Consider the following 12,798-nt stretch of genomic DNA (forward strand, 5'->3'; position numbering starts at 1 on the left):
TTGCTCAAGATACTGTTTACATATACATTTATGCTTAAATATAAAAAGATGAAAGTTGTCCTGGCCAGTTTGCCTCAGTGGTTAGAGCATCAGCACACAGACTATATATGTATATATATATCATAGACACATGTGAAGGAAATTGCAGTTCATCCCCAGCCCCGGTTGGGGTTGTGCAGGTGGCAACCAATCAATATGTCTATCTCACATCGATGTTTCTCTCTCTCTTCCTTCTTCCCTCCCTCCCACTCTATCTGAAGCTACATGGAAAATATATATATATCCTTGGGTGAAGATAATAATTAATTAATTAATTAAAAAGATAAAAGTGCTTGTTCTAACAGTTACCATGTGTGGCTAGCCAAAATATAGATTGCATTGAAATTAACAGTATTAATAAGATACAATTCTTAGAAGTCAACCATTATTGGTATTTATTAACATGAGAGCAGCCAATTTTTTTCTTCCTTTAAATGCATATTCTGAAGTGTTTTGTTTTTTTACTCATAAACTGATTAGGTTCTCAATGGCTGTTTCTAAGTTCATCTGAAAGAGGAATTTAAGCCTCCCTATCTCTGGATACATTTCCACCAAATTTTAAAGTGAACCACTCCTAAAACACTTTAAAACAAAACACACTTTTCTCCTGATAAATTTTCTACTTGGGCACTTTTCCATCAGAAAAGACAAGCTTCCACTACACATTTGGGTCTATAACAGAACTGTCATCAGTATCATTTGCATACACAAGCCTAGCATTTAAGTTCTCTAACTCTCCTGAATTGGCATCAGGCCACAATATTGTAATACGCGCCCAGTGTGTCTGCTGTTCCTCTTGCCACACACTCAAACGTGTTTTTGTTTTGCTTTCTCATTTCTGAACTTCTCCTCCACACTTACTGATTACTGTCGATTGCAAAGGAGGAGCATTTTCACGTGTTGTCTCATTTCCATTTTACCTGAAAAAGAAATCCTGTGCCAAAGGATTTATCCCATATGCACAAGGAACATTTGTCATTTTCTTACCCATTTCGTTTTTAAAAACAGCTCTACTTTAATTCCCATCGTCATATGTTGCATCGTCTTACTTTCAAAACTCATGGCCATTGCTTTAATAGACCTGGTTAGGCATAAACATAGAAAACACACTAATAGACCCCTGTGCCCATCATTCAGTGACAGGCCAAACTGACTGATGCTTGTTATATAATAACTTGCTTTATCTAAGAGAATGCACGTTGAAAGTAAAGGTTCCTCTCTATTAAAGTTTCATTTATGATATATTTTCATGCATTCCTGAAATACTTATTCATTACCTAACACAGGCCAGACTGATCTGAGCACCGGATATATAAACCTTGAACAATAAAGATACAGTCCCATTAAACTCTCCTGGAGCTTAAAAACTAATGGGGGATACAAACAAGTTAAAAAGTATATATATCATGGACACACGTGAAGGAAATTGCAGTCTAGCGTACGTGCTACGATGAGAGCATGGTATAGCGGGTGCAGCACAGAGCAGAGATTAAAAATGTGGGCTCTGAAGCCAGGCAGCCTAGTTCAAAACTCAATTCTGCTACTTAATGGGGCACATTACTTACCATTTATACCCCTCATTTTTCTTTCCTGTAAAATGAAGATGATTATAATTGCAACTATTTCACAGGGTTACTACCAGGGCTGTTGTTGAAATACAATTCTCAAGGGTCTCTCACATTTTTGTGTGCCTGTGAGTATAGACCCTGATTGCTCTTTGTTCCAGACTATCTTCTTAAGGATATTTGGATGGTAAAAATAAAGATAGCCTCCTCTCCAAGAAGGGCAGTAATACACACCATCATTTATAAAAGAATCAGATTCCCCAGGCTCAGGGTTCCTCACCTGTAAGGGAATCCATTGTATGTGCAGGTATCCCCTGAACCTCTGCATTGCAGTTGGGAACTAGGGCTCAGGAAACTGGTACAAAAAGTGCTGATACTCTGGCTAAAGCTATAGCTAAAGGAATCAAGTTTTTGTCTCTAATCCAAGAGTTTCTTGTCTTCTGTCAACATTCATGCAACAATGATTGACAAACTTGTCAAGCTTGCAAATAGGGTGAAGTAAAACCTCAGACCCATCACAGTTCTTGATAATTGTGTGAGTTAATATATGTGAGGTGCTGAGAACAGTACTGAGAAAATGATGAGTTCTCGATGGCTGTTAGCTACTGCGGCAAACAGAAAATGCCCCTCCAGAGACACCCATGCCCTCATTCCCAGAGCCCACGAATATATTAGATTACTTGGCAAAGAGGAAGTGAGGTCGCAAATGAAATTAACGTTGCTAATTAGCTGACCTTAAAATGGAAGACTGTCCTGGATTATCCAGGTGGGCTCAACATAATAACAACATAATAACCACTGCAGGAGGCAGAAGAATCAGTGTCAGAGTGATGGAATGTGAGAAATACGCTAGAGGCCAGTGCTAGCCTGGAAGATGGAGGGGCCAGGAGCCAAGGAATGGAGGGAGCCTCTAGAAAACAGGAAAGGCAAGGAAACGTGTGGATTCTCTCCTAAAGCCTCTCGTGAAAGCAGTGTCAAAGTGCCAACCTTTATAACTGTGAGATTAAATTTGTGTTATTTTAAGCCACAACAAATGTGGAAATTGGTTACAGCATCAATAAGAAACTAATAGAGTATCATTATGTTCATCATCATCATCATTACCTTTATCACAATTACTATAGTGATAAATGTTATATTGCAGTATTATATTACTCTATTACTGTAATATTTTGCTATATGTACTATATTACTATACATATTACTATATAATATGCATAATTATATGCAGCAAATTACTATATTATATGCTATAATATATTACTATAATGTTACTATATTATCATTATTGCTATTGAAAGAGGCCCCAAATCTTAACATAAGAATGCCAAAAGGCTTCCGGAGAAAGTTGATTGTGAGATCTGATAAGTGAATAGGAATTATCTGGAGAGAAAATGTATTTCAAGCTAAGCATGTGTGCAGACAAGTAGAAGAGAGTGTGGTACTTTCAGTAAACAAAACCTAGAAGCTCTGGCCAGGTGGTTGAGTTGGAGTGTCATTCCATACACCAAAAGGTTGAAGGTTCAATTCCTGGCCAGGCCACATACCTAGGTTGGGGCACAAATAGAAAGCAATCAATCATCTCTCTCTCTCTCTCTCTCTCTCTCTCTCTCTCTCTCTCTCTCTCTCTCTCCATATCCTGGGGTGAGGATTAAAAAATTGGATTAATATGGCTGAAGCATACAGTAAAAATATCTTCTTTTTGACATGCTGAGTTTGAGTTGCTTCTGGGACATTCCAATGGAGATATACATTAAGATGTGTGTGTGTGTGTGTGTGTGTGTGTGTGTGTGTGTGTGTAAATGAATATAGAAGTCTGATGTGTTGGGGAGAGGTCTGGGCTGGGGAAGCCGACGTAAGAATCATCAGTGTGTATATGGCAGACTATAACCATTGAGAAGCATGGAAGAGAGTTAAGAAGACGTCTGAGGAGCCTGAGACTTAAACAGGCAGAGGGAGGTGGCAAACATAACAGGACACACGAAGGATACCAGCAGGCACTGTCATAAGACAGAGGAAAAGCCAGCGAGTGTACATCACATCACTCAAGAGCAGTAACCCACCCAAAACAAAGGCAAGAGTCAATAGCATCTATGAATATCTTAGGTATATTTATAAAACGTGGATAGATACTCAAGTAGTTAAATATTGTTTTCAAGGAAGACAAGCTTACCATACAATACCATTCTCAACACATGTTCAATATGAACTGTAAAACCTTTTACAGAGCAATAATGCCAAGCATATCACGTGTGTTAGTACTATGACCTGAGGGGGAAACAATACTCTGTTAGGGCTCTCAGCTATTTAAGGAGCAACAGTTGCTGGGGTGGGTCCATCCCACAGCAAGGAACCCAGGTGTCTTTCTATGTCGCCAGGCTGCATAGCTGGGAGTCATCTTACAGGCTTGGAGAGTCCTTGACACTGTTAATTGACAGATTCACATTTCCAGCAGAAGAGAGTAGGAAAATAGTACTAGTTATAAATGAGCATTCTTAACGCTTGAAACTTGGAGTTGTCAGTAAAATGCATTTTCAAATTCATATGCACTTTAGACAGTCTGATTACAAAGTGGTTCCCTCTAAAAGAAATTATTTATGTGGGTTTGCTAAAGTGGAAACTAAGATTCATTGTGCCTTAAGGCCAGTTCCTCTTAGCATAAACTGTGCGAGTGGTGCACATAAATTTCAATAAAAAATGCAAACATATAATTCAAATGTTGGAGTCTTAGCTTAAAACGGTCTAGTATAAATTTCAAGGCAAATCAAATACCTGTTGAAGTCCCTGAGAAAAAAAATCACTAAAGCTCAATAGTTGTTGATTTTGTTATCACTTCTTATTGCAGTACAAAGTATTACATGATATTAAGTGGCATCTAAACAATTGATGAATTTTCAAGAGCTAGCAGCATAAAGAGGAGAGACCAAAATTTGCTATGAATTTTAAAGGTTCCTGGGGAAATCTCTGGTTGGTGTTTGGGGTAATGAAGGCAGAGAGAAAAGGAAAGAAACTAGAATTCAAAAATAGCATAATCGTAGAAACAGAAAACGTGGTGACATTGCGTTTCTTCACTACATTTTGACACTAGCTTGGAGCTAATTTGCCTATAAAGGAACTAAAATAGAACCTTATCAATTTAGTTCTGGAATTATTACTGAAAGACTTTCTCTCCTTATAATCCAAACCCACAGATTTACCTTTTGAAATATCATCAAGTCAGTCAATGACATGAAGAAATATGAAGCCATGTCCCATTCAGGCTGAATTATGGATCAGATGGGAGTATTGATCAAAATAAGAACCACGTCTTTCATTATCAAAGGTACCTGATGCTTTGTTATAAATACCTTTTGGAGAGCATAAATACATCGCCTTTTCCAAATTCTTGTACATAAGTGTTTCTAAGAGTTTCTTTCAGTGATTTCTTTCAAAACCTATTGCTAGTGTTTCAACTATTCCCAAGTTCAATTTGCATTAGATCAAGAAATGAAACACAAAAAGAACTAATAATGAGCCAGAGACTGAACTGAACCCTTTGCTTCTCCAAGCTCCAGTATATAATGTGTATGCACCACTAAGTTATACTCCTGAAGCATATTTTGTAGGAAGGAAAACATTTTGTACGCCTAATGGGGAAATGCCGAGAAGAGGGGATTTTTTTGTGTGTGCCCATCATAAAAATGTTTCTCCTAATGTAAATACTCAGGTAATAGACATGATGGAAAATTGCCAGAAGCCATCTTCCTAACACCACAGTTAATAGAGCATGAGAGTTCTATAGCTCAAAACGACATGTAACTGATCTACACTTGCAGCAGGGGGACTACCCTGAAGAAAATGGTAACACCCTTCTCGTTATTTCTGTTTCTTCTTGTCCTCCAAATACACTATGCAAATTTTTTACTTGTGTCTTATGTCTTGGAACCTGTCTGAACAGTTATTAAAATGAAAACCAGTATTCTGCGGAATGCTGTACTAAAATATACAGGTCCGAGAACACGGAAGTTTCTGCTTATGCTTTGCACTATCACTGGGGATATTCCAGTCCTAGATGGAGGATGCGGGCCTCACAGCCTCACCCGCTTGCAGCCTGGGCATAAAACACTGCAAAGTGTTTGGGATGTTCTAAAAGCTAACTATCTCAGGAACTTATGTCCACATCTCTGGATCTCAGTGAACTATGTATGTGTGTGTGTGTGTGTGTGTGTGTGTGTGTGTGTGTATATATATATATATATATATATATATGAACGTGTGTTTGTGTGTGTATATAAATCTATATTAGATAACATCTGTAAAATTATATTGTATAAATATACATACTGAACAAATATAAGTGTATACATTACTTAATGTTACACATATACACACAGTGCACACGTTTGTGTGTATATATATATCTACATATACATGACTGAAATTAGCTGGATTTTGGTGAATTTATTGAGTTTTATGCATCTATCATTCTAAATTTATACTGGAAGTAGACTGCTCTGCATCTCATCAGATGTAACTTCAGGCAGATGGAGGTATGAAAACCGGGTCACAGTTGTGGGTTTTGTCTCACAGGGTCCAATGTAATAAGAGCTAATAATATTTTTCAAACATCATCCTCAAGGTCTGAAAATGAGTTACACAAGTACAATACCTTTGACTTCTCAGCAGTTTTACTCCTGACCTCCTGACCCCTAACACTTTTCATCAGTTGTCAACTAACAAGTACGTTCTCCTATCTCCTGCGGTTGCCAGCAGCACCTCAGGACCAGCTCCAGATCTACTGAATGGGAACGTGCACTTGACGGAGATGCTGAAGCAACTCATACAGGCATTCGAGTTTGAGAAGCACTGTCTGACGCCAGATTTCCATGCTGGGGTGCTTTGCCCTGGGGGTTGTATAAGACATCTATGAAAGTGCAAAAATAAATGAGAACTTTTATTGGTATTTGGTTTTATCTGATACAGATACACTGCCCTGGTCCAGTTACCGAGGACCTTGAGGAGAGAGTCACACCAGCTCCGCCTTGCTCGGTTCCCTCTCCGGACACAGGGCGTGTGGTCATGCAGGAGCACCCAGTTTAACTAAACCAATGCCTACAGATTAAATAGGTGGCTTAAAACAATTCCTAAAAACAGATTGAGGTTAATACAATAAATCAAAGATGTCAGAAACAACCAGTGAATGATAGAACCACCAGCTCTGCAGTCCCAAGTAAGCAGAACTAACATTTGAAGTGCACACTAAGGGCCAGGCACTGTTTTTATTGCTGTTAATCTTCACCTGAAGATATTTTTTTTATTTTTTTGTTTGTTTGTTTTTTGGTGTTTTTGTTTGTTTTGTTTCGTTTTTAATACAGTGGAAGGGAGGAAGGGAGAGAGAGAGAGAAACATCGATGTGCAAGAGACACATTGACTGGTTGCCTCCTGCATGACCCTGACTGGCCCCAGAGATCAAACCCAGAACCCAGGTACATGCCCTTGACTGGGAATCGTCCCTGCGACCTTCAGTTCACAGGCTAATCCTCTAACCGCCCAGCCAAACTGTCCACTTTCTAAGTGACTTACGTGTATTAACTTAGTTAATCCTAACAAGTCCTTGAGAGACCCTATCCACAGCTCCATTCTGCAGAAGAGGATCTGAGGCTCACAGATATTAAGTGAACTGCCCAGGCCACTTTGGTACTAGCAGAGATGGGATCCAAATCTGGGCTGTCTGGCCTAGCTCTGAGGCACTATACCCTGCTCACTCCATTCATTTGCAGCATAAGGCAAAAACAAAGATACACTCACGTATCATAAAAAAAGACATTTATCAAGAGTATTTGCACTATTAATTGACATCCATTCTCATTAACCATGAAGTTCTCTTCAAGCATATGTGGTGCCCGAGAATTCAACTAATTAAAGTGTCATGTGTGCTATTTTCATTTAATTCATTAAATATATATATTTATAAATATTTACTCGGGTGAATCGTTTTTGAACATGCCAGAAGTACCTGTCAATGGTGCACAGCCAGAGACCCAAGGGCGAGTTGTGAGAACGCTGTGGTTCTCAAGCTGGAGGGCCATCAGAACCTCCTGAGGCTGGCTAGAACACAGATTTCTAGGCCCCAAGAGCAGAGTTTCGGACCCAGAATATCCAGGGTAGAGCCTGAGTTTGCATTTCTGACAATTTCCCAGGTGATGTTGATGCTACCAGTCAAAGGGTGAATCACAGTTACAAAGGAGTGTTTAGAACATAGGACCTCAAATGTTAACCGTTTTGTCACCTGGGAAACTTTTAAAAAATCTGAATGCCCCGTTCTTCTCCCAGAGAGTCTGAAGTCATGTTCGAGGGAGGGCCCTAGGCCTCCTTACTAAGGCTTTCAACAGCCCTCGGGTGCAGCAAGGGTTGACGATCCCTGCTTTAGGTGGGGAGAAAGCAGAAGCAGACAGACTGGTTCAAAACAGTCCAGGTCAGAAATAAAGAAATCCTAACTAAACTATGGAGGTGTGTCAGAGGTGACGCAGACAAAACTGGGTGATTAATTAAATAGTGAAGATAAGCCCTGGCTGGTTTGGAATGGCAGTTAGAGCGTCGGCCCACGGACCAAAGAGTCATGGGTTCAATTCCAGTCAAGGGCACGTACCTCGTACCTCGGTTGCGGGTGGTCCCCAGCCCTGGTTGGGTTGTGCAAGAGGCTACCAGTCAATGTGTCCCTCTCACATTGATGTTTCTGTCTCTCTCTTTCTCTCTCCGTCCCACTCTATCTGAAGATGAATGGAAAAATATCCTCAGGTGAGGATTTAAAAAAAAAAAAAAGTAAAGGAATGAAACCCACCAAGGAGATATAGACCTAGTTGAATGAGCGGGTAGTGAAGGGATTATTGTGCTCCATTAACCAGCACGCACATCCAGGGAACCAGAAGGGAGAGTGAGGAAGGGGTGGGAAGATAAGGGGAAGAAAAATAGAAAAATATTTTTATATTACAAATAGAACAAATCATGTGCATAATGATGACCTCAAAAATTCCAGTTTTGCTAGTAATGGAAAAGTGATACAAAAGTTCTCTTCCACTAGTACCACGTGTGTTTAAATCCTTCCCAAAGTTAAAACCTAGGCTGCCTAGCTTCAGAGTCCACATGCTTAATCTCTATTCTATATGCTGCATCCGGTTCTATTTTTATGTTGATGCAAAAGGGACTCAGTTCAAGGCCAAACAATAATCAAAAATAGTAGGGATTAGGCCCTCTCCTTCCCAGGAGCACGCCCATGCCTTTCTTCCTTGCTGCTTTCTTTCTTACGCCAGCTCTTGCCCCCTGTGTCCTAAGAGTACCCATGAGACTTGCAACAGGGGAGCAACCGGCAGCAGCAGCTCCTCCCGCACCAACCCAACCCTGACTCCAAGGCTTCTTTTCTCTGACTTCTCAGCGAGCCAAAGCAGCCCCATCGGGCTCTCCTGTTGCTTCTTCTATCCTAAGCCCTTCCTTGTTTCACTCTCCCCAGCTGTAATAAATGTACTCTCAAAATAAAAAAATTAATTAAAAAGTAGGGATGAGCACCTAGGGCTATGAGACACTAAAAAGATCACACCTACCCTGATCTATCTATCTTTTATTCCTAGTGATATAGTCCAAACTAAAGTCTATTGTTTGAAAAGCTTTTTGAAGAAAGATAAATAAAATAGTATAGGCAGTGTGTCTGCAACACGGGAGGGAAATGTTGAAATTTCAGACCATGTGGACATCTGCTGGTTTCTAGGAAGACCTAAAATAAATAATGTTTTCAGTTTTACTGGGGACTGATGTCCACAACTGCTCAATCCCCTCTTATAAAACTGTGCTATTAAAAGCAAGACTGCGTAAACTTGCTCTAAACCCCTTTGCTTAAGTACCAGTGAGTTCCTGTAAAAATACATTTAGATCTTTATTTTAAACATAAGTTTTTTGGCAACAGAGGGCCTGCACTCTTTCGTGTGGCATACGCTCTCATGTTAATGAAATATCTCAAAACCTGTTCCCCTATAGACAGATACCCTGTAACAAGAACTAGTGAATTCTGATCCTTAAAGAAAAGGGAATCCTTGGGACCAGATACAAACTACGCTCTGTTGACATTCTCAAATTAAGAAAATATATATGGCAAGGTCCTGACGGCTACAATATAAAAACGTTTCATTTCCACTCTGGCTGAACATAACAGCAGGCGGTAAAGCGGCATTACAAGAAAAGTCGCTTTTACTTTAAGCCCAAAGGCAAAAAGGATCCATTCTGTTTTCAGAGTTAGCTTACATTATTTTGTAGCTTCTTCTATACGTACACACACAAACAAGAAGTAAAAATAAAAATCTTTCCATTATCTCCAAAGGCAAACAAATAACTAGTTGATAATGTCCCTCTCTCTTTTTCTCCTCTCCTAGACTGCTTTCTATAATACTGTGGAACAAATCACTGGGCTCACCTGTGATGGCACAGTCATACTCCAAGGTAATATTAAGTATTATTTCTTGGTAATGTCATAATTCAGAATATAGTACAAAATGGGCACAACTATTTATTTATTTATTCATTTATTTATTTATTTTAATCCTCACCTGAAGATATTTTTTCATTTATCTTCAGATAGAGTGTGAGGGAGAATGAGAGAGAAACATCGACGTGAGAAGGACATATTGACGTTCTGTACGACCCTAACCAGGGCTGGGAACAAACCACAACCGAGGTATGTGCCCTTGACTGGAATCAAACCTGAGACTCATTGGTCCACAGGCCGATGCTCTAAATGCTGAACCAAACTGGTCGGGACTGGGCACAACTTTTTAAAAAGGTTCTACAATAGTCAAATAAATTGTGTATTATTATCTGGCTGTCAAATAAATTTTATTGAAATACTACCCCTCTGTTCTCAGGAATATTACCACTTTAAGTTTAATTAAAACATATTAACTGCTTAACACTAATACTAAACTGAACCAATGCTTATTTTCCAAATGACTGATTACTCGGTATGCTTTTCAGTTGAGGGAAATCGATTTTTATCATGAATTTATAGCGGTTGTATTTGTTAGACTAAATACAACCCTTTGCTAGCCCAAATGATGCCACTATACAAGCAGAAAAAGCCACCTCTTCCTGGAGGCACCGTACCATCATTTGCCAGAAAACGATCTTAATGAATACACAAATCTATGATGGCTATGAACACAAACAGTGCGATGCACAACCAATCTACCAGGTATGTCAACAGAATTAATAAGAAATGTTTCCTGATCCATAGAGCTCAGAACTGTAATGCGCTCTGCAAGGAGACAGTGAGACAGGCTTTCAAAATAAATGCATTTGTGAAGAGATGATTTATGAAACACCATGATCGAAGGACATGATGAGAGATCAGCTATGTTTCACTTTATAGAGGATATAGGGGGGGAAAACCCAATGGACTTAAGAGTGTTAAAAGTTATAGAAAAATTTTCTGACAAGAGAGCTATTGAAAATTCAGGTAATGTGCTAAGAAAGTCTCTTAGCACAGCTCTCGGCTCTGCTGTACACTAAACTCAGTTGAAGAACTTTTAGAAAAACTAATGCCTGGGCCCTTCCCTAGACCAATTCTGTCTGAATCTCTAGGGCTGGGGCTCAAGCATCAATGTTTTTGGAAGTTCCCCAAATGATTTCTAATGTCCAGCCAGGGTTTAAACCTTCTGACTTAGGTGATTTTATGAACCGTGTCCCTACATAAGACAGACTGGAGTAGTGGTTGTGGAATTTTAGTGTGCACTAGAATCAGCAGAGGTTTGTAAGACAGAGCACTGGACGCAACTTCCTGAGTTCACGGTTCAGTAGATGCCAATGCTTCCTGTCAAGAACCACACTTGGAGGACCACTGGTCTAAAACCGTCCTACTCAGATTGCTTTCTTGGGATGGCCACTTGAACATCACTGGGAGCCTATTAGAAATGCAGAATCCCAAGCCCCACCCACTACAGAAAAGATACCTGAATTTCAACAAGATTCCTTGATGATTCATAAGGAAATTAAAATATGACAAGCACTAGTCTAGCATAGAGACCAACAAAAAGGTCTACTGGGATGAGGAGGAACAAAAATGGGGATGACATAGGATCTGGACTTCCAAATAACCAGACAGCACATATTCTAAAGACTTCAGCTCTAGCCAACCAGTGCCCCTGTAGAAATGCAGGCTCCGTGTTACCAGATATTCTAATTCCAAGAAAGTAATTAATCTGGACTTTTATTTGAAACCCCCAACTGTAAAATATTAGCAATTAATTCAAAGAATTTTTAACACCCTTAAGACCAAATAAAATATGTCTGTGGGCCATATCCTGACCCATAACTCACGTGTGTGTGACTTCTGATCTAGAAAGAATCAATCATAAATTGAATTCGAGTTTGAAATAAATCACTGGAAATCCCCCTTAGAACTCTTCCGTTAAAAACTTAAGATAAATGACATATTTGGTAATAGTTAATTATTTTCCATAGGGCATATTTCTGCCTGACATGAACTCAGGAAAGCAACAGAAATGGATGTTAGGACTCTTTGAAATATGAGTTATGGAACAAAAATATGTAGCTACAAGGTAGGAAGTAGGAGAGGAAGCGGAACTGCCTCCGGAGCACACGAGATGCACATGCAATCAATCCCCAAATGAAAACAGCGAGACATCAGATTGTGTGTACTGTTAAATCCTCCGATGGACACAGCAACATTTCTGATCATAAGTCATTGAGAGCGGAAGGAAAATAGCAGGATTATATATAAAGAATTTCTTTTCATATGTAAAACAAGATATGGCAAAACAACCTCAGTTCTGTACTTCCTCTCCATCTTTATTTAATAGCACTGAATCATATCATTGCCTTTAACTATGAAGCAGTTTGAATTTTTTTTCCAGTGGAGGCACACAATATTTTCAATGTATGACATTTCAATAGTCCTCGTGTGTGTTTTTTTTCTTTAAACAGCAATCACTTACTAAAGTCATCTCATAAGCTATCTAGAGAAGAACAAGAAGGTTCCTTTCCGAAAGGTCACATAGGACTAGAAAAACATGCAGGGAGTAGCTAAGCAGACTGAGAAGAATCATGAAAGTCAAATTATAGATCTGAGTGGGAGAAGAGAGAATAGACAGTCATGAAAACTGCTTATTACTCTGCTAGAGTGCTGGTAAACAAGCAAAGTTTCATCAAGGAC

The 12,798-nt window shown here is 39.3% G+C and overlaps 1 protein-coding gene across 1 annotated transcript in view; it reads right to left on the reverse strand.

Moving 5' to 3' along the window:
- TRHDE (thyrotropin releasing hormone degrading enzyme) overlaps positions 1 to 12,798 on the reverse strand; it is a 384,097-nt gene that overhangs the window by 201,881 nt on the left and 169,418 nt on the right. The gene's annotated exons all lie outside the window — the stretch shown is intronic.

The sequence above is a fragment of the Molossus molossus genome, unplaced genomic scaffold (genome assembly GCF_014108415.1).
Source record: "Molossus molossus isolate mMolMol1 unplaced genomic scaffold, mMolMol1.p scaffold_m16_p_10, whole genome shotgun sequence".
In the NCBI taxonomy this organism is placed as follows: domain Eukaryota; kingdom Metazoa; phylum Chordata; class Mammalia; order Chiroptera; family Molossidae; genus Molossus; species Molossus molossus.